General features: G+C 40.5%; 1 protein-coding gene across 7 annotated transcripts in view; it reads left to right on the top strand.

Moving 5' to 3' along the window:
- The window catches only part of TRPM3 (transient receptor potential cation channel subfamily M member 3), an 817,113-nt gene that overhangs the window by 249,542 nt on the left and 546,068 nt on the right, over positions 1-21,503 (top strand). The window lies entirely within an intron of this gene.

Raw genomic sequence — 21,503 nt, 5'->3', positions numbered from 1 at the left:
TCCCCTACCTGTGGCTCCGTGGGTGTTCCTTTTTGGCCTCACCATATCCTGCGTTCTCATGTGGAGAGTGGGACAAGACGCCCTGCAGGCCGCACTGCGTGACAAATGGCGCAGCGAGCAGGCTCACATGACAAATGGCACAGTGAGCTGCTTATGGTGCCGGCCAAAACTTACCGAAGGATGGTGGAGCTGTTTGTGCATGTGAGAGCCCAGCTTCGGGAGGCCCGTGAGGAGCGACACAGGGAACGGGAGGCGCGGTCTGCCTGGGTGACTCAAGCCTCCAGATGGCACACCACCCTCTTGGCCATGGAAGGTGTCGCCTTCATTATGGTGATCTGTTGCTGCCTTAGGCTCTGAGGATTATGGACATCTTACACGGAGGCCTCCACCCACTCAGACACCTGGCACGGCGAGCAGGATTCCGGCCCGGTAGGAATGGCGTCTGACTCTGGGCAGGAGGACAGGTGGCCCCCACACAGTGTGTGGTGCCCGGTGGCCACTGTTCTCAGGAGTTGGACCCCCAAGGAGGGGTGGGAGGACATGGACGGCTCTCCGGCCAGTATGGAGAGAGCTCTGCAGGCTCTGGCTGAGCGGTTGCCGGAGGAGGCGAAGGCTGCAGCCGGCCGTTTGGGCTGGATGTTCCTCACCGCCTTGAGTCTCAACACGGAAAGTGCGCTTAATGAAATGGCCCAGGTGCCGGACCAGGTGTCCCGGTTGAAAGCGCTGGAAGCTCGGGTCCGCCTGTTAGAAGAGGGGCCCCACAGTGGAGATTCTGAGGCAGAGGTGGAGGAAGCAAGTGGAGACAATGTAGCTCCCACCCCCCCCAAGCCCGGACAATCTTGAAGCAAAACGTAAAATGTGAGCAACCGTTGGGCCCTGGGGGCATTGCTGCAGGCAACCCAACTGTGACTGAGTTCACAACCTACACCCCATTCACTCCCACTGAGTTGCGGGAGCTGGGGAGGCGGTACAGACAGCCCTGGAGAGCCAGTCTCGGCTTGGCTATTACGTTTATGGGATGAGGGAGCAGACAACATTCTCTGCTCCCCGGGCGAGATGGAAAAGCTAGCCTTTGTGACAATGCATCCCTCCCTGTGACAAAGGTTGCAGAACTGCCATAGGTTGGCCCAAAACCAGGGCAACCACTCTCTAATGGAGTGGCTCACTGCTGCGGTACGCACAGCATGGGGACAGGCTGGCAAGCTTCCAGACACTGTGAGTAAATGGCAATCATATACGGAACTTACTCAAATCATCCGTGAAATGGGTATGAGACATGCTATTTCCAATCCTAATATGTGGGAGCTGGATGATGAGCTTTTTAAAGCCAGCATGAGAGATCTGGTTCCGGATACTGCACCTGCGTGTGCTTTTGGATCCTTGTTTGCCATTCTTACGCCCTGTGTGGGGCGACGGATCCATGAAGTTACGATTGCCATGGTTACCCTAGGGGATGTAGAAAGCTGGAGGCAAAGACAGTTAAGAGAGGAGGTCGGCGCAGTTGAGACCTGGAAGCCCAAATCAAAAGTAAAGGGGCGAGGTCGCGGGCCTCAGAGAGTAACACGCGCACAGATGTGGCGTGATCTCGTGGCAGCAGGGGTCGATTGGGAAAAAAAAGACTGACAACCCAATGCACTCTTGTTGGAACTTTGGAAACAGTTGCGTCTGGAACAGCAATTCCGGAGAAGCCTAAAAGAGAAGTCTGAGAAAGCGCGACCCGTGTTCCTCCAGGACTACATGCGGTCACTTGAGGCCGACTCCTTTCAGCATGATTAAGGGTGAGGCCAAGATACCCAGTCAGAGGAGACGAGCAGGGACTGGAGGCCCCACGTGGAACTGTCCATACATTGGTCCCCTTCTAATGTGCAGAGGGTTTTGGCCCTGGTTGACACTGGCACAGACTGCAGTCTTGTTTATGGGAACCCAGAACTGTTCCCCGGACCAGCAATCTGCATTGATGGCTACGGGGCAAAGACTGTGACTGTGAAAGCTGTTTCCTTACCACTGGGTATGGGAAGGCTTCCCCCTCGTACCTACAAGGTTTATGTCTCCCCTGTTCCAGAGTATATTCTAGGGGTGGACGTGCTACATGGCCTCAGCTTACAGACATCAGTAGGAAAGTTCTGTCTCTGGATCCGGGTAGTGAAAGCGGTGACACGCGGGCATGCTCGCCACCCTCTTCAAGTGTTCCCACAGCCCTGGCCCGTGGTTACAGTGTGACAGTACCGCCTGCCAGGAAGGCAGGAAGAGACTGGTGGTACCCTAAGAAGTCCAGGAAGTCTGGCTGTGCCCAGAAGGACTGGTGGTGCCCTGAGAAACCCGGTCTGTGCCCAGAAAGCTTGACTGTGTCCAGGATATTGAATTCACCTCCAGGCTCCTCGCATAGGGACCCTCGCGGAAGACGCTTGTCACATAGATTGTGAGGCAAGACCCTGTAGGGGTGGAGTGTGGGGACACAGTCCCAGAGAGCAGTTTCCAGGCTCTCAGCCTCACATGGAAAGGTGCTGGCTCGGGTAATAGATGGCCGTTAGCTGTGGCTAATTGACCATCATCAACCAGTTAGCCAATTAGCCACTGACATAACTGCCGCGGCTGTGCTGGTTGGGGATTCTTCGGTAGGTTGGCAGGCAGAAAAGCAGACAGCAGGTTGCAGGTTGTGGGGCTCCAGACTCCAGTGAGACTGTAGTGGTATGATTCCCCTACCTATGGCTCCATGGGTGTTCATTTTTGTCCTAGCCATATCCTGTGTTCTTATGTGGGGAGCGGGACAAGAGACCCCGCAGGCCGCCCTGCATGACAAATGGCGCAGCGAGCAGGGTCTCCCGCATGATACCCTGGCTGTGCCCAGGAAGTCTGGCTGTGCCCAGAGAGAGTGGCAGTGCCCTGAGAGGCCCTGGCTGTGCCCAGAGAGCCTGGCTGTGTTCAGGATATTGCATTCACCTCCAGGCTCCTCGCACAGGGCCCCTTGCGGAAGATGCTTGTCGCGTAGATTGTGAGGCGAGACCCTGGAGGGGTGCAATGTGGGAACAGAGCCAGGAGTGCAGTCTCCAGGCTCTCAGCTTCACGTGGAAAGAAGCTGGCTCGGGTAGTAAATGTGTGTCCAGAAACGTGCTGAAATGTGTGAAGGGGCAGCACAATTAGTAATTTCCTTTAGTTTGTATACGATGCTCTCTTGATCTACTCTTGTTTTCATTGATTTCATCCATTCACAAATTCAGAATATCAGTTGTGGGGACAGAGCCATGAGTACAGTTTCCAGGCTCTCAGCCTCACTTGGAAAGGTGCTGGCTCAGGTAGTAAATGGCCATCAAATGTGATTGGATGGCCATCAGCTGTAACCAGTTAGTCATTGGCCACTAATATAACAGCCTTGGATATGCTAGCAGCGGATGGTGGCTGGCAAGTGTGGATTGCAGTTAGCAAGTGAGGTTGGTTGGCAGAGAAGCGGACGGCAGGTTGCGGATCATGTGACTCCTGCTTCCTGTGTCTCCACCAGCCGCCAGAGAGAATACAGCAGTATGACTCCCCTATCTAGGGCTCTGTGGGTGCTCCTCTTTGGACTTACCATGTCTGTGTTCTTATGTGGGGAGCAGGAGCTGTGAATCCGCATGTCACAGTCTTGCATGACCCAGTCTTGTTTTCAGAGTTGTAAAACATGCCTTTCTAGTTGTTTTCTAAAATGTAAATACTTTAGGAATTTAAAAAATCATTTAAAGATCTACAAACCCTGGAGAAGAGTATAAAACATTCTTGTAAAACCATTATAGTGTTAGAACTTCCATTGAATTATTTCTCCACCTATCAGGAGATTAAGTAAAGGGTGTGTTAGACAATCATCTCAGGATCTAAATTTTCCAGCAATACATTTCCCAAACCCCCATCCGAGTTACATTTCATAATTGTAAAAGCTTTAAAACATTATTTAAAACCACAACCAAACTTTATTCTTTTCTTTCTCAAGTAATGACCTTGGATTCTGCTTCACTGAAAAAAAAAAAAAGTCATTTTTCATTAACTTCATCAGATATCCTTACCCTTCTTTTCTGTAAATCTTTCTTCCGTTTCTCCCTTCTTTGGGTCAATGTAAACTCCATACCCTGTGTATTTGATAGTATCTATTCCTGTCTCTTGAGAATTTTAGCCATTATCCTTCCAGTTACCCAGGCTAGACTCTTTCAAATCATTGTCAGCCCCTTCTGGGAGGCCCTAATCTAGTAATTACTCATTCTGCTTGACTCAACTTCATAATTCTCTCCAATTACTTGCATTTCCTCTACGACTGCTCTGTTTAAAGCCTACTCACCTGTATACCCTTCTTAGCAATGTATTCTTCTAATGAATGCTTTTACCTGTGTTCTGAAAACAATTGGAATTATGTCACTCCTTACCTCAGAAACATTCAGTGCCTCCCTATGGTCTAAGGATAAAACTCAGATGCCTACACTTTTTCCTTTATACTCTTTCTTAATTTGTCACAAAACTACCTTTCCAAACTCTTCTCCCAGAATATTCTTCCATCTACCCACTTTTCACTTGCCAGTGCTGTACCAGTCACTGTGATTGTCATGCCTCTGCTCATGTTCTGTCAACCCAGAATGTCACCCCCACCAACCTGAACTATTAAAGTTCTACCTATTTTTCAAGATCCACTTCAAATGCCATTGGATTTTCATCAAGATCCTGATCCTTCAGTCAAAATTAACCAAACATTTCTTGAACTCCTAAATTCCTTACAGTGCTATCAAATCACTTCTCTGCTTTTTATTGTGTCCAGTGCAAATTCATTTGCATTTTCCCCATTGAATGACACACACCTTTGATGAGGGTGTCTTATTTATCTTTGTAGGCACTTAGCAAAGTGCTTTACGCGTAGCACAACCTCAATCACATTTGCTGGAATGAAATGTCCTGCTGTTCAAATAGTTTGGCTCCTGTTTCGATGTGATCTTTATAATTTTATGACGTTTACAATTAAAAGAAAAGCACAGTGCTCAGTTTTCTCGTGTTCAACGCACTGGTTTGCCTCAAGTGTATTTTCTATGTGTCCAAATATTGTACCTTATAGCATTCAAGGCAGCCAGACAGGGCTTGTGGTAGCTGGAAGGATTTACCCCAGTTGGAATTACAAATATTATCACTTTTTATGTTTACTGTGATGTGAATAAGGTTGGCAGAGTGAGTAAGAGCATGGGTGCTGGAATTAGTAGAGCTGGATTAAAAATCAGACTCTGCCACTGACGCTTTGGAGTCTCAAACTTTTGAGTCTTAGTTTTAGACTTGGGTAAAAGGTTCTGTCCCAGCGGAGCAGAGCACAGTGGAGGGTTCTCGGAGCAGAGTGGCAGTGTGGTCACCTCTCAGTTGAGACCCGCTCTCTGAGCTGCAAAACTCCTCAGTTCTTATGCAGTTCTGAGTGCCTTTCTGACATTACTTTATCGGGGCAGCCAGCGCCCTGACATCTTCTTATGTTCAATAGCAGACTTCGGGGTGTAGCTGGTTACATCCAATTACCAAAGCAACTGCACAGCTCCCTGGGCCTTGTTTGCTAAGTTCTCCGTGCATGTCCAAAATGGAGTTACTCTTGTTCATTCAATATGGAGTCACTCGTGCTCACACAAAACTCATTCTAACAGCTTCCAGGGGTGCTCTACTCACACACCTTTCTTCACAAGATAGAGAGCTCATGCTGCTAAGGGGGGAATGCTCACGTAGAGTCTGTATCTCCGTCTTTAGAACATGTGCTGGATTCCTAGGCCCTTCCACGCACAGGACAGACTTGCACAGCCCTCTTTCCTCAGTCTGTCTTTCTGGGGGTAGACCACAGGCACACATTGTCCTCCAGCGACAGCTGTTTGATGGGGTGTGGACTGAGATTAGGCATGCGAGCTGAGAAGTCCACGGACATTGCACATGATGTCCCTCAAAGTCGGAGACACAGCCTGAAGTGGGAAATAAGGGAGGGGAGGGGAGAGAATGGAGTCCATGATGTCCTTTTGATGCCTTTATGTGCCTGTGTGGAATCTGAGTAATTGAAGAAGTCAAGCTCAATTTATGTTTTTAGGAAGGTGTATTGCCAAGATAAGAGAACCTATTTTATGTAACAGTTTCTTAGTTTGATTTATAACTTTTGAGTATTTAGAGTGAAGGGGTTTGGGCCTCCATTTGTCTTCTCTCCTAAGCCTTGCACATTACATGCTATAAAGCTGAAATACATAACACTTTTCTCCCTTACAGGCTAACAATGTAGATTAATTATGATAATCTAATCACAACACATTGGTTGTTAGTGATTTGTAAATATAATCTCCCATTAATAATAATAATTTAGTCTTCCATTCGTTTGTTCAAAATATTTTTATCTAGTGTTTACAATGCATCAGGCATGATTTTATGCGAAAACGACAGGATGTCTGCCTTCATGAGGTCTAAACCTGATAGAAACAGAGAGTAAAGATGTAAAGAAACAGAAAAATTGCAAGTCATGCCAAAGGCAACAACAACAAAAACGATGAAATGATACGCTGGAGAGTAATAGGGAGGCACTGTACAGTCAGCAAAGCATGCTCTCCGGAGATGACATTGAACAATGGAGATGACAGTAGCTGGAAAGAACCTCCACGTGAAAACGGGAGCATGAGATTTCCATGTGGTGGGATGGGAGCAGCAGGTGCAAAGTTTCTGGGGCACGAATGAGCTCAAAGAGACTGGGGGCAATGAGGCCAGTGTACAGTGCCTTCCACTGCATCCCAGCTGCAGGACATTGGTAAACATGGGCAAGGTAATTTCTGTTTAACAGGGTAAACAACTTGCATTTTACTTTGAGCATGGGGCAATCATTGGAGGGCTTTATCAGAAGAGTGATATAATTTAATTCACACTTTTAAAAGCTCAAAGTGGTTGCAGTATGGAGAATGGATAATAAAAAGTGATAAAAAAAATAATGGGTAATGAATGGGCGAAGGTCGAAGTAGAGAAATTACTGAGAAGGCTATTATGGAAGATCAGGCTAGGAGTGTTTGTAGTTATGATGATAGCATTAGCCACAGTGATACAAGTAGTACTAATAATCATAAAAACAACATCAATATTTGTATCAGCAATATGACAGTAATAGTAATATGGAATTATCTTTCTTTGTCAGGTTCTTGATTGAATACTTATAGACATCAACTTTCAGATAGCCAACCTAAATTGAATTCTTGCATCAAAATCTAAATTCATTCATTGACATGCCATTCTGTTAACAAAAATCAAGCTGAAATACATAGGGCCTTTTTCCTCATTGAACCCAGTAAGGACCTAGACTTTTCAGAGAGGTGCTATATGGTTAGAGTGTTTGTCTGACGGGACACAGGCATTCCCTCAGTTAACTGATCTCTTCCTAGAATCTGCCTCTCAGAGCTGAAAATCGTTCTGTAGACCATGCCTTTAATTGCCAGGGAAGAAACCGCATCAGGGGATTTCATAATCTAAGTTGGAGGTACCTCGGTCTCTGTGGCTCCTAGCCTGTCGCAGCTATTCCATAGTCCAGTACCTTACGCTGCTGAAAGGCAATGGAAGCTTCTGCCTATGTAAAATACTGCTTCCCACATCTGTTGGCTACAAAAATTATTTAAAGTTGTTGAGAGGCAGTGATTTCCCAAGCTGACACATATGCAAATGTGGAAAATGTTTTTGTCTTAAAGTCTCCTTGCAGAAGCAATAATATGTCTGAGTCATTCTAATTCTGTGTGCCTCCTGGCAAAATGAGCATGACTGCTGGATAGATGCTGAAATGAATGTCTTAAATAAAGTCATGGGAGGTAGCCTTTCGCCTAAGAATATTTTAAATCAACACTAATTTGCACAGGGTCCAAAGTCTATTGTTTCAACCTTTAATTTTAAAGTAAGTCTGCTTATGTCACATTTGTTCTGTGATTTGCTTTTTTTTTTTTTTAACAAGATAAGTTTAGATTTCATAGTATATCAAAACAGTAAGCTTAGGAAGAATTATAATATATTCTGTAAAAACATTGCTAAACAAATCCAGATTACAATCCAAAATTATATTTAAACTATTGAACCAAATTAATTTTAGGTTAGATATGGTGAAGAAAAGGCCACCAGAGCTATAGTGAAAAGAGCTACAAAGAGCATCGGGAAAAGCTCTGACAGCTTTGCCATCTTTACTATTGAAGACTTTAAACTTAAAGGTGTGGAACAGTAGAACTGGAGAGTGTGTGATTACTTGAGGTTCAAGGCCAATTTGAAAGACTGCATTCAGGTGGAATAATGTATTCTACTATTAACTTTAAACTACAAAGAAGTGATAGTTTTGAAGTACTTTCCTCCATTTGCATTTCTCTAGAAACCAAGAAATGCAGAGCATTTTAAAAGCTTTTTATGTCTTTGGAAAGAAAAGAAATAGTTTAAAAAGGACACAATGTTCATAAAAGTTCAAATGATCAACTAATAATGTAAAGCCCAATCTACATTGTAGGAAACGTTCAATAGAGAGAATTTGGTTTCCTGTTGGGAGCTAAAAAAGTTCAATTAAAATTTTATTCCTGGCATGACCCAGATACTACTCTATGAATTCCTTTTAGCACACTAACCCTACAATGGGTAGGCTACAGACTTCTGTTTTTGTTTTATTTTTTATTTTTTCCTCCCAAAATGATGGTATTTGTCCCTTCCTCTCTGTCTTGTATTCTCTCTCTCTTTGATTTCCTCCTCCTCTCTCTCTGCATATACCTTAAATGCTAAAAATGTTTCCATAATAGTTTAAACACAAGAACAACAATTTGTTTTTGCAAATGCTTATTTTTGTTCAAGGAAAGATACATTTGTTGTTGTTATTGTTTAATTCTGGATGTTTAGTGCAAACATTGAAAGTTGCATTGACACTTTCACAAACTATCTGTATTAGACTCAATATAGACTTGGATAATTTTACTTAATACTTTACTTAATATTAAATTGATAAGTAAAGCCAAATGGCAATAATAACATATCCTGTTGGCTAGCAGTCATGGCTAGATTTCCAATGTGTTTATTTTTTCACTCATTGAAGACAACACTTATTTATGCTGGTAAATGGGATGCCAGTGATAAAAAGATGAATATGAACATAATTTCTGTCCGTCAAGTATTTGTAATCTGGCCAATCTCTCTTCTCCTGATGGTGATTTTGAAGAGTATAAGAATAACTTAAACTGTCCCTAAAATAATCAAAATAATTATTTAGTGTTGATGTAAAAAGTTATTTTTAAATGTACAAAATACATTTTTTATAAAGAATCTGGAACAGGTGCAGAAAGTGGTACACATAAGGCCCATCCAGTTGTAGCAGGAAAGAAACATTACGTTTATGTAATGCATTTCAAGATGCACTAAATTATTCCTTTGAGCTATATTTAGATACTATAAAGGTGTCTTCAGTTAATCCTTGACAACGAATGAGACCTTTCAAGCGAATAAATCCTTATGTGGCCAATGTTGTGAATAAATTCCATAGGCTGTACTAATTAGTTCCACTTTCAAATTACAATGAAGTATTAATATTCTTTTTGATATGACTCTCTACCTGCTGTACCTGTGATTACCAAAATACATTGTGCTACAAAAGATCTCAGACTAGAATAGTTCAAAAATGCATATGAATGTGTTGGATCAAATGCACCTCTCTTCTTGAGATGAACTCCCTCCCTCGAAGAAGAAAAAAAAAAAAGGAAAATTTTAAAAACCTGGTGCTATAAAACAAATGTGGAATTTTAAACATTGCATGCAGTAAAATTTAGCAACATTAATAGTTGTGGTTTTTGTTTTTTTTTATATAGTGCTTCCCATACCAGAATAGAACAAGGGTCGGCAGTTTTTTTAAAGTGTACTTCAAAAGTAACATAAATACTCTTGAGATGTATTAATGATAAAGCCCAAATACTGTTCCACGTTAAAGAATAGATGATTGTTTGTGTGATATCATTTAAGTTGTATCAAGAAGATCCCCTTTCCCTGTTTTCTGAAACTTCACACAGCCTCGCTGCTCAAAGTTCTACCAATTAGAGATACATTGAGTTTATAGGTAAATGGTCTTGAAGACTGAAGATGTGTAATACCAAATTTTATATTCATAGTACCTTCATTTCATATAATTCCAGAAAGAAGGTTTCTTTACCCAGTCAGCAGATGTTGGAGCAGTGGGAACTTAAAAAGAATTGAGAGCTAAAAGATAAGTGAGAGAGATGGCCAAAGTTAACTGAGGGCTCCACAAATTAAGTAAGATGATACCAGATCCTGGTTCTACATTGAAGTTTTTCCCGTGGTTGAGTGGATAATTTACACCATAGAACAACACCTGGATGGGGAGAAACATTTATCATTTCACCTGAGTTAGGGAATGCTATGTGGAGAAAGAAGCTGGACTTACTCCCTGAAATCTCAGGCACCATCTCTGGCAGACATTGTGCATGATCCATGTGAGACGGAGTAAAGGTAGATTAACTGAGGAGGAAATGGATATCCTAATACTTTAATGCTACCACTGCTTTTTTCTTCATAGATACACATTAGGCAAATGAAGAAAATATGTTACTTTGAAACACATGATGACTATCTGCTAATTCTTCATTGCAGTGAGCTATTAGAAATTTGATAAGTATAACCTACACCTTCCAAGGGGAAATAGGAAGGTAAAAAATCTGCCAATCACTTTTTGGGAGTCTTCTGATCTTTTGCTTGGGAGATTTGTGCTTAAATTAAAAATGGTGTCAAAACTAACGAAAAAAATCAATCCTATCAGACATGCCTAAGAACTTTAGAATGAAATTCATCTTCTAGATCACCTAATAAATAAAAGTATAAATTTTGGGCTTTTTACTGATATCCACACTTCCTCCCCCAGCCACCTTGTAAGAAAATGAAGCACGTTTCTGAAACAATGTGCCTGGATAGATAAAGAAAGGCTACTTAAATCTGCAAGGGGGAACTATTTCTAAAGGGAATCTAGGGAAATGTTGAAGTCATTTTAGACAGCTCTAGAACTATGGTCACACTATACCCACCTCATTTAGACAAAATAAAAGAACATTTGATTCAAGAGAATATACTAAGAAGAATTTGAATGGGTCAAGATGATGAATGAGGAAGTTTCAAAACCACACAGCCTAGTTGAACCCATTTCTTGTGTTGTTCAGAACTAAACTATTTCGAGTTTGTTTCTTTTATATAGAGAGGGTTTTTGTTTTGTTGTTTGGGTTTTGCTCAGAATAGATGAAAAGTGTTACAAAAACCTCACCATAGTGAGAAACACACTGGCATATTATGAACAATTTTTGAGCATGATAGTTAAGTAACTGCTATACGACAGAAGATATACATCCTGCCTCTGTCTTGAAGGGACTCAATGAATGGTTATGACAAGGTTGTCTTCTATGTAGAGAGAGCAAATCATGAAAGTCATCATAGCTAATTTATTGCCCCCTGCCTTTATTTTAACAGATATTAGCAGAATGTTGTATAATTTCTTCCAGCTTGAACAGGAAACAGAGATGTGTATCTTATTACCTCTTATGACCTGAAGTGTGATATCTTAATTCATTTCCAGGAGATTCTCTGGGGGTGTGGGAACAGCAATTGAGGAGGAATGAAGAGTAAAGGCCATTTCTTTTTATTCTGATTTAGTTCATTAAGATTATTTACTTATATACCACTTCTCTTCTAAGCTTTCCAGCTACTTATTTTTATTTCTGTCTCCAAATCTGGAGGGAAGAAGAGGGGAGAGGATGGGAAAAAGTAAAGATAGGACATTAGAATAAAAAGAAATGATGCAGATTTAACAGTCATTCCTCAGTTTATCAATAAGGAAACTAATGTCCAGAGAATTTAAATGCCTTAGTACAATCCATACATGACTGTAGATCTAACACTAGAAATCAGGTCCTCTAAATCCCAGCCATGTGGCACACAATACATAACAAATTTGAGAATGGAGAAAGATAATTTTGTGTCTCTGGAAGTGTTTGTAGCAGATAATGCCTATTAATTTCTTATATGGCATCCGTAGACCATACAGTTGCTGACCTTTTGTCACACCATGATAGCTAAAAATTATTTTCTAGGCTCATAACTTGATTTCCAGATGAGAAATTAATGGACAACAAGAAGAGGAAATTGTGAAGCATTTTATAAGCTAGATATTTGGTGTATATAATATCTCGTTAGAGTAAAGAATTATTTTCTACTTCTGTGGTTGAGTTTTAGGTAATGTACACAGCAGTACACATGCATTGACAGAGAGCCCTTTGCAAATATAGGGACTTGAGTTTTTGAATATTGAGCATTTCTGGGAAACATATCCAGATTGGCACTAATTTTTGTGTTTGCCTTTCAACATTGCATATGTAATACTTAAATGTCACAGTTTCACATCTAGGGAAAACAAACATTCACTGGCAATTTCTTCGGTGATTAAAGCAATTTACTGAAATTATATCATCAAGGCAAAAAACATATGCTATTAGTGATCAGAAACCCTGGAAGATGTAGATCGTAAAACATAGATACCACCTTATTTTATCTTCTCCTGGTACATATACGTCAGGCTTCCCAAACTGACCTAATTGATGTAGTCATTTGTTCATTTAGTGCTTGCTTACTATATACTATGTGCTATGCCCTGGGATACAAGCTAAACAAAGCCCCATTATGGAGCTCATAGTTTAGTGTGGTAGATACATAAAAAGAGTTAGAAATATAATAATTTCAGGTAGTGATCTATGATGAAAAATAAATCAGGGTGAAAATTAGGAGAATAGCTGGGGAAGAGGGAAGAAGTTAAATAGAATGTATGGTCAGGGTAGGTCTCTGAAAAGGAGCCATTAGAGCAGAGTCCTAATAAGTGAGTGAACGAGCCATGCAGTGACATAGCAGAAGAACATTACAGGGAGAGAATAGCATGGACAAAGGTTCTGCATGGCAGTACCCTACTAGAGGAGAAAGAAGGAGCTGGAGTGTGGTGAATAGGCAAAGTGGTATGGAACTAGGTTGGAGGGGTCGTCAGGGGCCAGATCAGATGGAGAAAGCTCAGTTCATGGTGAAGAACATGAAGTTAGTCCCTAGCTTCTTGGAGCTTTCTCTTTAAAACCTCTGATTATATGGAGATAGATATGAAATAGTTACCTATTCATTATTTAAACAAATTCCTGAGTAAGCACTTTGAATACTTGGACAAAAGGCATCTGTTATGAAGAAGGTGGATAACAGGGTGTTATGGACTGAATTTTGCACCACCAAAATTCATATGTTGAAGTCCTAACTCCTAGTACCTCAGAATGTGAGCCTCAGAAGAAACCAACCCTGCCCACACCTTGTTTTCGACCTTGAGCCTACCTACAAAACTGTGAGGGAACACACTTCTGTTGTTTAAGCCACCCAGCTGGTCGTACTTTATGGTGGCCCTAGCAAACGAATGCGTCTGGGATTATCAAACTTTTATCATGGTGGTAGTCAGCCCCAAAGCTGTCCCCAACAGTCCCTGCCTCCTCATATTCCCAACCTTGCGTGGTTCCCTCCCACGTGAAGAGAACTGGTTCGTGTAATTCAATCAAGCTCTTTGTTCTTGGTTTACTACTAAATCCATGGAAACTAATGGTGACTTCCAAGGTTAGGTCATAAATGGTACTGTGGCTTCTGCCTTGCTTTCTCGTGGATCACTCATTCTGGAAAAAGTCAGCTTCCATGTTATAAGGACATATAAATAGCTCTACATACAGAAGTTCACATGTTAAGGCTCTCTCGCCGGTAGCCAGGCATGGGAGTGAGGAACTTTAGAAGCAGGTACTGCAGCTCTGGCCAAAATCTGCTGTCATGAGACAGCAGCCTCATGAGAAATCTTGAGCCAGAACCAGCCAGTCAAGCTGCTTTGGAATTCTTGACCCATAGGGATCATTAAATATAATAGTAAATGTATATTGTTGTAAATATGGGGGTAATTGTTATGTAACAATAGATATATGATATAATAATTAAAGAGAAAGAAACTCAGTAAGATAGCTACATCCCTTGTTGTGAGTCTGAAAGTTGGTCAGTGGGATTTTATTCAGTCTGAATTAAAGAAAGGACTTTTGAGCTTCACTGCAAAAAGAAATCCCAAGCCTAGAATGACATTTTAAAGGTCAAACTAGATTTTTGGCTAAGGTCTTTGAAAGTTTGGCTTCTTGGAAACTCTGGAAGACTTTCTAATGCTAATAATAACACCTACAATTTATTTAACTGTAGTTTTAAATTTATGATCACAAGTGTTTGATGTGGAAGATGGCAATTCTTTCTGCAGTTTCCTAGAATTTGCATAGTTACTTTTCTAAAAACTATCAAGGCTGTTCACCATGGAATGATATATAAGATGATGATTTTATTTTTATGGCATAAATTATGCCTTCGCAAATTAAAAGACTCTCTCCCATCTTAACATGTCATTAAATTTTGCATATACTACTTATACTAAGAAATGAGCAATTGAAGATATCTGCACATAATGAAAACAGATATATTGACCAAATATAATAAGTATTTGGTACTGAAACTCTACCTTTATCAAATTGTAACTTGGAGACAAATAAGATGTCTGTTGGCTATCACTGGTTACAGCTTTTACAAAATGAAAATGAAGCATAGAGTCTTTGATAAAATTGATATGGGATTGTCATTATCCTTTTGAATTTTAGAAGAGGAAAATAAAATTTATTTGGAAAGGACAGTATCTCATGTCATTGCTAGGTTTGCTAATTCAGTTGTCCTGTGCTATTTTAGAAGGATAACATATTGTTGGACAGTAAAGCAGGACAGTAAAATGAATACCCCAGTTTGCCTTTTCCTAGTTACATGTGGCACTTGCAAATGTAACCCCAGGATGAGTCTGAGGCTGGAGGCAGGTCCCTCCTGGATGGAGGCTGAGGACTGACAGCAGATGCAAGCGTGATCATGGAAGGAAGGTGATATCCACATTCCCTCAGCACAGCGCTGTGATAAAGGGGGCTAGCGGTCAGCTTATGAAAGCACAGGTACAAGACCACACAATGTAGGGAGAAGAGATACAGAATTCAATGTAGGCCAGGAAGGCAGAAGGGCACAAGTTAAAAGAATTGGTACCTGGATATCGAATCCAATTTATAAAATGCAATTGAATATGCATCACATGAGAGTGGATAGGGTAAAGAAAATGAACAGATAACACTCTTGTGGCAAATATATGTGAGGCAGGGTGGTAGCACTTCGACAGCATGTGCATTGGAATCATATCAACTTCAGTGTAACTTCTGGTTCCACTCTTTACTAATCAATAGTGTGATAGAGGCAGGTTTTTCTGACGGTGCAACAAGATACCTAGCACAGGCCAGACTAACATGCGAGAGTGCTGATTTCAGCCCATTTCTAGATTGGAAACTCAGATGTCCTGTGTTTGTTTATTCTTGTCCTTCTTAGAATCTGTCCCATTTGGTATCAACATCTGCTTGAAATCCTGCCCTCTAAGGCTAGCCTTCATTTTTAATTTGTGAAAGATGGTAGCTCGTAGCTAGGGGGCATATTTTAAATCTGAAGGAACATAGTGCCTTTGGAGTACTTTAAGTTCAAATCTTTGAAAGCACTAATATGAATGTAACATTTAAATAATAGCCTGACTTTTAAATCTATTACTCAAATTTAAGTGCTCGTACATATGTATATGTAACGTGTGTGTGTTCCCCATTGCTGCTGTAACAAAAGACCACCAACTTACTGGTCTCAGAAAAGCACAGATTTATTCTCTTGCCATTCCGGAGTTCAAAAATCCTAACATGTTAGTTGTCAGGGTCATGTTCATTCTGGAGGGTCTAGAGGAGAATCTGTTTCTTTGTCTTTCCTATCTTCTAGCGGTTACCTGCATTTCTTGGTTCATGGCTTTACTCTCTGTTTTCAAAGCCAGATGGTATAATAGCGTCTTCCAGTCTCTCTCTCTCTTTCTCTCTTTCTCTTTCTCTCTCTCTCTCTCTCTCTCTCTCTCTCTCTCTCTCTCTCCTTTCACCATCGAGTCTCCTTCTCTGACTCTGATCCTCTTTCTTTTCTCTCATAAGGAATCTTGTGATTACATTGGGTCCACCTGGATAATCCAGGCTAATGTACACATCTCAAGGTCCTTAACTTCACCACGTCTGCAAAGTTCCTTTTTCCATGTGGAGTAACATATTTACAGGTTCTGGAGATAACGGACATGGACCTCATTAGTCGGCCATTATTCAACGTACCACATCCTCCTGACAAAGCTGTCAGGCAGAAGGAATTCTCTCAGCCCTTTTTGTTCTATTCTGGCCTATCAATTTAAATGTTATTTTCATCCAGCAATAACCACACAGTCATATCCAGAACAATGTTCGACCAAATGTCTGGGCTCAAGTGACCAAGTCAAGTTGATACATAACCACCACAATGATGAATACAGTTCCTATTCCATCACAATATAGTTCAATTAACCCTCAAAATATATCAATATAGTTTTTTTTTATGTCCACTTTGGTTTAGCGGCTGAGTAACCATGGCTCATACATTTATCTTTAATAACAGTCACAGCAGATAGTTTATTAGCAGATTCTGGAGGCTGCAGGGTTGTCGTTGGCTGTTACAGTGATTGTTCTCATTATCGCAGCTGTTGTTTTTAATTATTTATTTTATTTTTTCAATTACAGTTGACATTCCATATTATATTAGTTTCAGGTGTACAGTGTAGTGCTTAGACATTTATATAACTTACAAAATGATCCCCCCAATAAGTCTAGTACTCACTGGGCATCATACACAGTTATTACAATATTATTGACTATATATATTCCCTGTGCTGTACTTTACATCCCCATGACTACTTTGCAACTACCAATTTGTGTTTCTTAATCCCTTCGCCTTTTTCACCCAGCTCCCCAACCCCCCTCCCCTCTGGCAACCATCAGTTTGGTCTCTGTATCTATGAGTCTGTTACTGTTTTGTTTGTTCATTTATTTTCTTTTTTAGATTCCACATATAAGTGAAATCATGGTATTTGACTTTGTGACTTATTTCACTTAGCATAGCACCCTCAAGGTCCATCCATATTTTTTTGTGTGTTTTTATGTTTGTTGTTTTTCCATTACAGTTGACATTCAATATTATGTTAGTTTCATGTGTACAGCTTAGTAATTAGCTATTTATATACTTTAAGAAGTGATCGCCCCGATAAGTCTAGTATCTATCTGATACCGTACAGTTATTACAGTATAATTGACTATATGCCCTATGCTGTACATTACATCCCTGTGACTATTTTTATGACTGGCAATTTGAACTTCTTAACCTCTTTTCACCTTTTTCGCCCATCCTCCCAAACTCGCCGCCCATCTGACAACCACCAATTTCTTCTCTGTATCTGTGAGTTTGTTTCTATTTTGTTCATTTATTTTGTTTTTTAGATTCCACACATATATGAAATCATACGGCATTTGCCTTTCTCTGTCTGACTTATGTCACTTAGCATAATACCCTCTTATCTAGGTCCATCCATGTTGTCGCAAATGGTAAGATTTCATTCTTTCTTATAGCTGAGTAATATGCCATTATATACATGTATCATCCATTTGTCTATCGATGGACACTTAGGTTGCTTCCACATCTTAGCTGTTATAAGTGATGTTGAACATAGGGGTACACATGTCTTTTTGAATTAGTGTTTTGGATTTTTAAAAGTAAATACCCAGAAGTTGAATTGCTGGGTCATATTGTAATTCTTTTTTTAATTGTTTGAGGAACCTCCGTGCTTTTTTCCATAGTGGCTGCACAAATTTATAATCCCACCAACAGTGTGCGAGGGTTCCCTTTTCTCCACATTCTCGCCAACATTTGTTGATTTATTGATAATAGCCATTCTGCTGAGTGTGACATGGTATCTCATTGTGGTTTTTATTTGCATTTCCCTAATGATTAGCGACGTTGAGCATCTTTTTATATGTCTATTGGCCATCTGTATGTCCTCTTTGGAGAAATGTCTATTCAGGGCATTTGCCCATTTTTTAATCAGGTTGTTTCATTTTTGTTGTTGTTGTTAAATTTTATGAGTTCCTTATATATTTTGGTGAATATAGGTTTTTATTGTCCTCATCCAAATCCTTCCCTACCAGAGATGTCTGGTAGCTTGCCATATTCCATAGAAGAACACTTGTATTAACTGTCACTGTTGGAGGAAATATGCTAGATGATACTGGTTAAATTGTGGCCCTGAAACCTAGTAAATCTGAACAGTAATAATTAGACATTTTCTTTCTGTTTTGTAAGAAATATTTTCTTGTGATATGAGTATTTTGAAGTTTGCCTTTTAAATGTGGAAGAAAGACAACCCAGAAGCCCAGACAGAAATATGTGCTTTAGAGATACAGGCTGGGGAAGTGGCAGAACCATGTTTGCAGTCCCAAGTCTTGGAAGCTTGACTGTGCCCTTAGGGAATCTTCAGTTTATGTCCAATTTTGTATCTCACTGCCTTGAAAGCTATGCAGATCGGGTGCTTTAACTTACTCAGAGTAGGAGCATAAGCAATCTGGACCAAGCCTATTTTGCAAGTGTAGAATTTTTGGCAGGGAATTTTTTGGCTTTTGGCTGAGTTGGCCTATATTTTGTGTTAGTTTGCTTTGTTAAAATTGCCTCTCCTAATTATTGGAAAGAATGCATATAGGTCAGGAGTCCCCACTCCCTCTCCCAAAACAAACTACCAAAAGAGTAAAGGATCACTTCGTCTATTAATTGGATCATGCTTGCTCTTTGTCCATGGAATTTTATTTCTATAACTTTCAGACTCTGATTCTTATTAAACCCCAAGCATCCTGGAGAAATTGAAACTGTTATCACTCACTGAAAATTGGTTTATTTTTGTATTTTTTTGGTCATTCATGCAGACAGTCGTTTATTCATTACCCATCTATCAACAGGCTACTGCTTAGTTTCAGCTTCAGCTAATATAATATTGTAAGAACATGCTAAGGGCCAAACACCATGGTAGCAGCCATGATCACATAAAGTGACAATGACAGTTTTTTTCCTTTCAGGAGCTAATGGTCCTTTAAGGGTACATAAAAAATATAAGAATTATTTCAAATCAAAGTGGTAGAAAAATTGATGTTTCATTCTATTAAACTTCAAGCAACTGTGCATGTTTCCCTGAAAAGAAGACTTAACCGGAAAATAAGCCCCAGCATGATTTTTCAGAATGACATCCCCTGAGCATAAGCCTTAATGCATCTTTTGGAGCAAAACTTGATGTAAGACCTGGTCTTATTTTCAGGGAAACACGGTACTCACTCATTGCAACTCTGGGTGGCTTCATCTTCTGCGGCTATTGTTTCCCTTTGTCCTTCTCCCTCAGGTATATTCTAACGTTCTTGCTTTTTATCTTACCTATGTTTTTGTTCCCTGATTTTTAAACACAGGCTCCAAAGTTACTCATTGCCTGTCAGGGTTCCTTGAGGGAAAATGCCTGTGTTTAGATGAGGGACCTGGCCAAGGCCTGATCACACAGCCACTTCTATCTCCATGAGGCCACTGCCACTACACATGGACTTTTAGACCGACACAGTGTAATATAGCAGCCACCAGTCACGTGTGACTACTGACCACTGGAAATATGGCCAGTCCAAACTGACATGTGATGTAAGTGCAGAACACTCATCAGATTTCAAAGACTTATGATGGGGAAAAGACAGTAAAATCTCTAATTAACTATTTTAATGCTTTAAATATTAAAATAATTATTTTACTTTTTTAATATGGCCACTGGAAAATTTTAAATGTTGTAATTTATGTAATATATATTACATAACATTTAAAATTTAAAAGCACATTATGCTTTTATTGCACAGTCCTGCTCTAGGGCAGAGGTCAGCAACTTTTCCAGTAAATGGCCAGAGTGTAAATGATTTTGGCTGTGGTCGTAGACAATATGTGATGAATGAGTGTGGCTATATTTACAAGCTGTGCAGGACAGGGGCAGACCAGATTTGGCCTATGGGCCAGAATTTATGGACACTGTCTAGACTTTAAGCAACAGGTAAATATTTCCTCCAAGGACCTTAACTTTAGTTGATTTTTGGACCTCTTCCATTTTCTTTCGTGTCTTTTTTTTTTAATAAAGTTTATTGGGGTGACAGTGGTTAATAAAGTCACATAGTTTTCAAGTGTACAATTCTGTAATCCATCATCTATAGATCACATTGTGTGTTCATACCCAGAGTCAGTTCTTTTTCTATTTGAGTCATTTTTACTAACTCACAAATACATGCACATATCTTCCTGTGACCCCAACCATGCTCTTGGTTGGCCATTTTCGTGTTTTATAACTTTCTTGGAATAAAGGTCTATGTGTGAGGTCCCCACAACAGAGAGTCATACAAATAGCTAATGTGTGTACAAGATAGCGTATAATAAATGTTAAAGCAAAGTGCCGTGGGAGCGTAGAAGGATGTGGTCTGTGATTCAAGTGAATTAATTTGTAGTTTGGCAAGGATGGGAATAGTAATTCCTCCTTTTCTAGGTCCTGGTCACTCCAGGGTCACGAGTTGGGTAGTGGAAGAGGCTCCTGAATTCTTCCAGACCCCCAATCTTCTGTCAAGTATAGTCCAGCAGAAGGGCCATGGAGGGGACATGGTGGCTAGGATGTAGTGTTGCTTAAAGCCTTTTGTCCATGACTCCAAATTTGCTGGTTTGGTTCCCATGGGGGCTGTTTGGCTTTCTCCAAAGGTAATGAAATGACCTGGCAGAAAGAACAGTGTATTTAATTAAGAGACTAGATCTCAATCCAGACTTCAAAACCTTGCATTAAACCTTTAGATGTCAAATGTTTTCCCTTTGTCCTTAGCCTGATACTTTATGAAATGGCATTAAGCAATCGATAATTTTTTATTGTAAAATGATACTGTATTAATACCATGAACATAAATTCTGACTTCATGGGGAAGTGATGAAAGCAGCTGGGCAGAAGACAGCTATGCTTAACCTTTTACTTGATAGCAGAGGACAAACCTAAAACATCCCTCGGTTTCCTCTCCCCATCCCTGACACACATCACATTAGTGCCTGCAAAGTAGAACAGGATGACCTTTGCATGGCATGTCTTTGCTAAACATATGAGCATGAATTCCCTTACACTGTCTAGAGTCCATAGGAGAGAGAATGTTCTAAGAGAGGGCCACTGCATACCCATGCAAAAAACTGATCTCACAAATTATTTCTATGGTAGTTTCATGAAGTAGATTTTCTCAGGGGTCTGTGTAGAGGTATTTGCTCTTTCCCAAAGAATAGAGCTAGAAAGTTGATATCAAATTTAGTGCTACAAATATATATGGTACATTTAGTATGTAAGTGCTGTTAACCGACAGGGATGAGAAGATAGAGTTGCATCCCTTCCTAAAAGGAATTTGCAGGGAAGAAGATCTAACTAAATATAAACATGCCAGGTACTGTACTGAATTCAGTGCAAACATACT

Source organism: Rhinolophus ferrumequinum, chromosome 12 (genome assembly GCF_004115265.2).
Source record: "Rhinolophus ferrumequinum isolate MPI-CBG mRhiFer1 chromosome 12, mRhiFer1_v1.p, whole genome shotgun sequence".
In the NCBI taxonomy this organism is placed as follows: domain Eukaryota; kingdom Metazoa; phylum Chordata; class Mammalia; order Chiroptera; family Rhinolophidae; genus Rhinolophus; species Rhinolophus ferrumequinum.
This window is presented reverse-complemented; position numbering and strand designations above follow the sequence as displayed.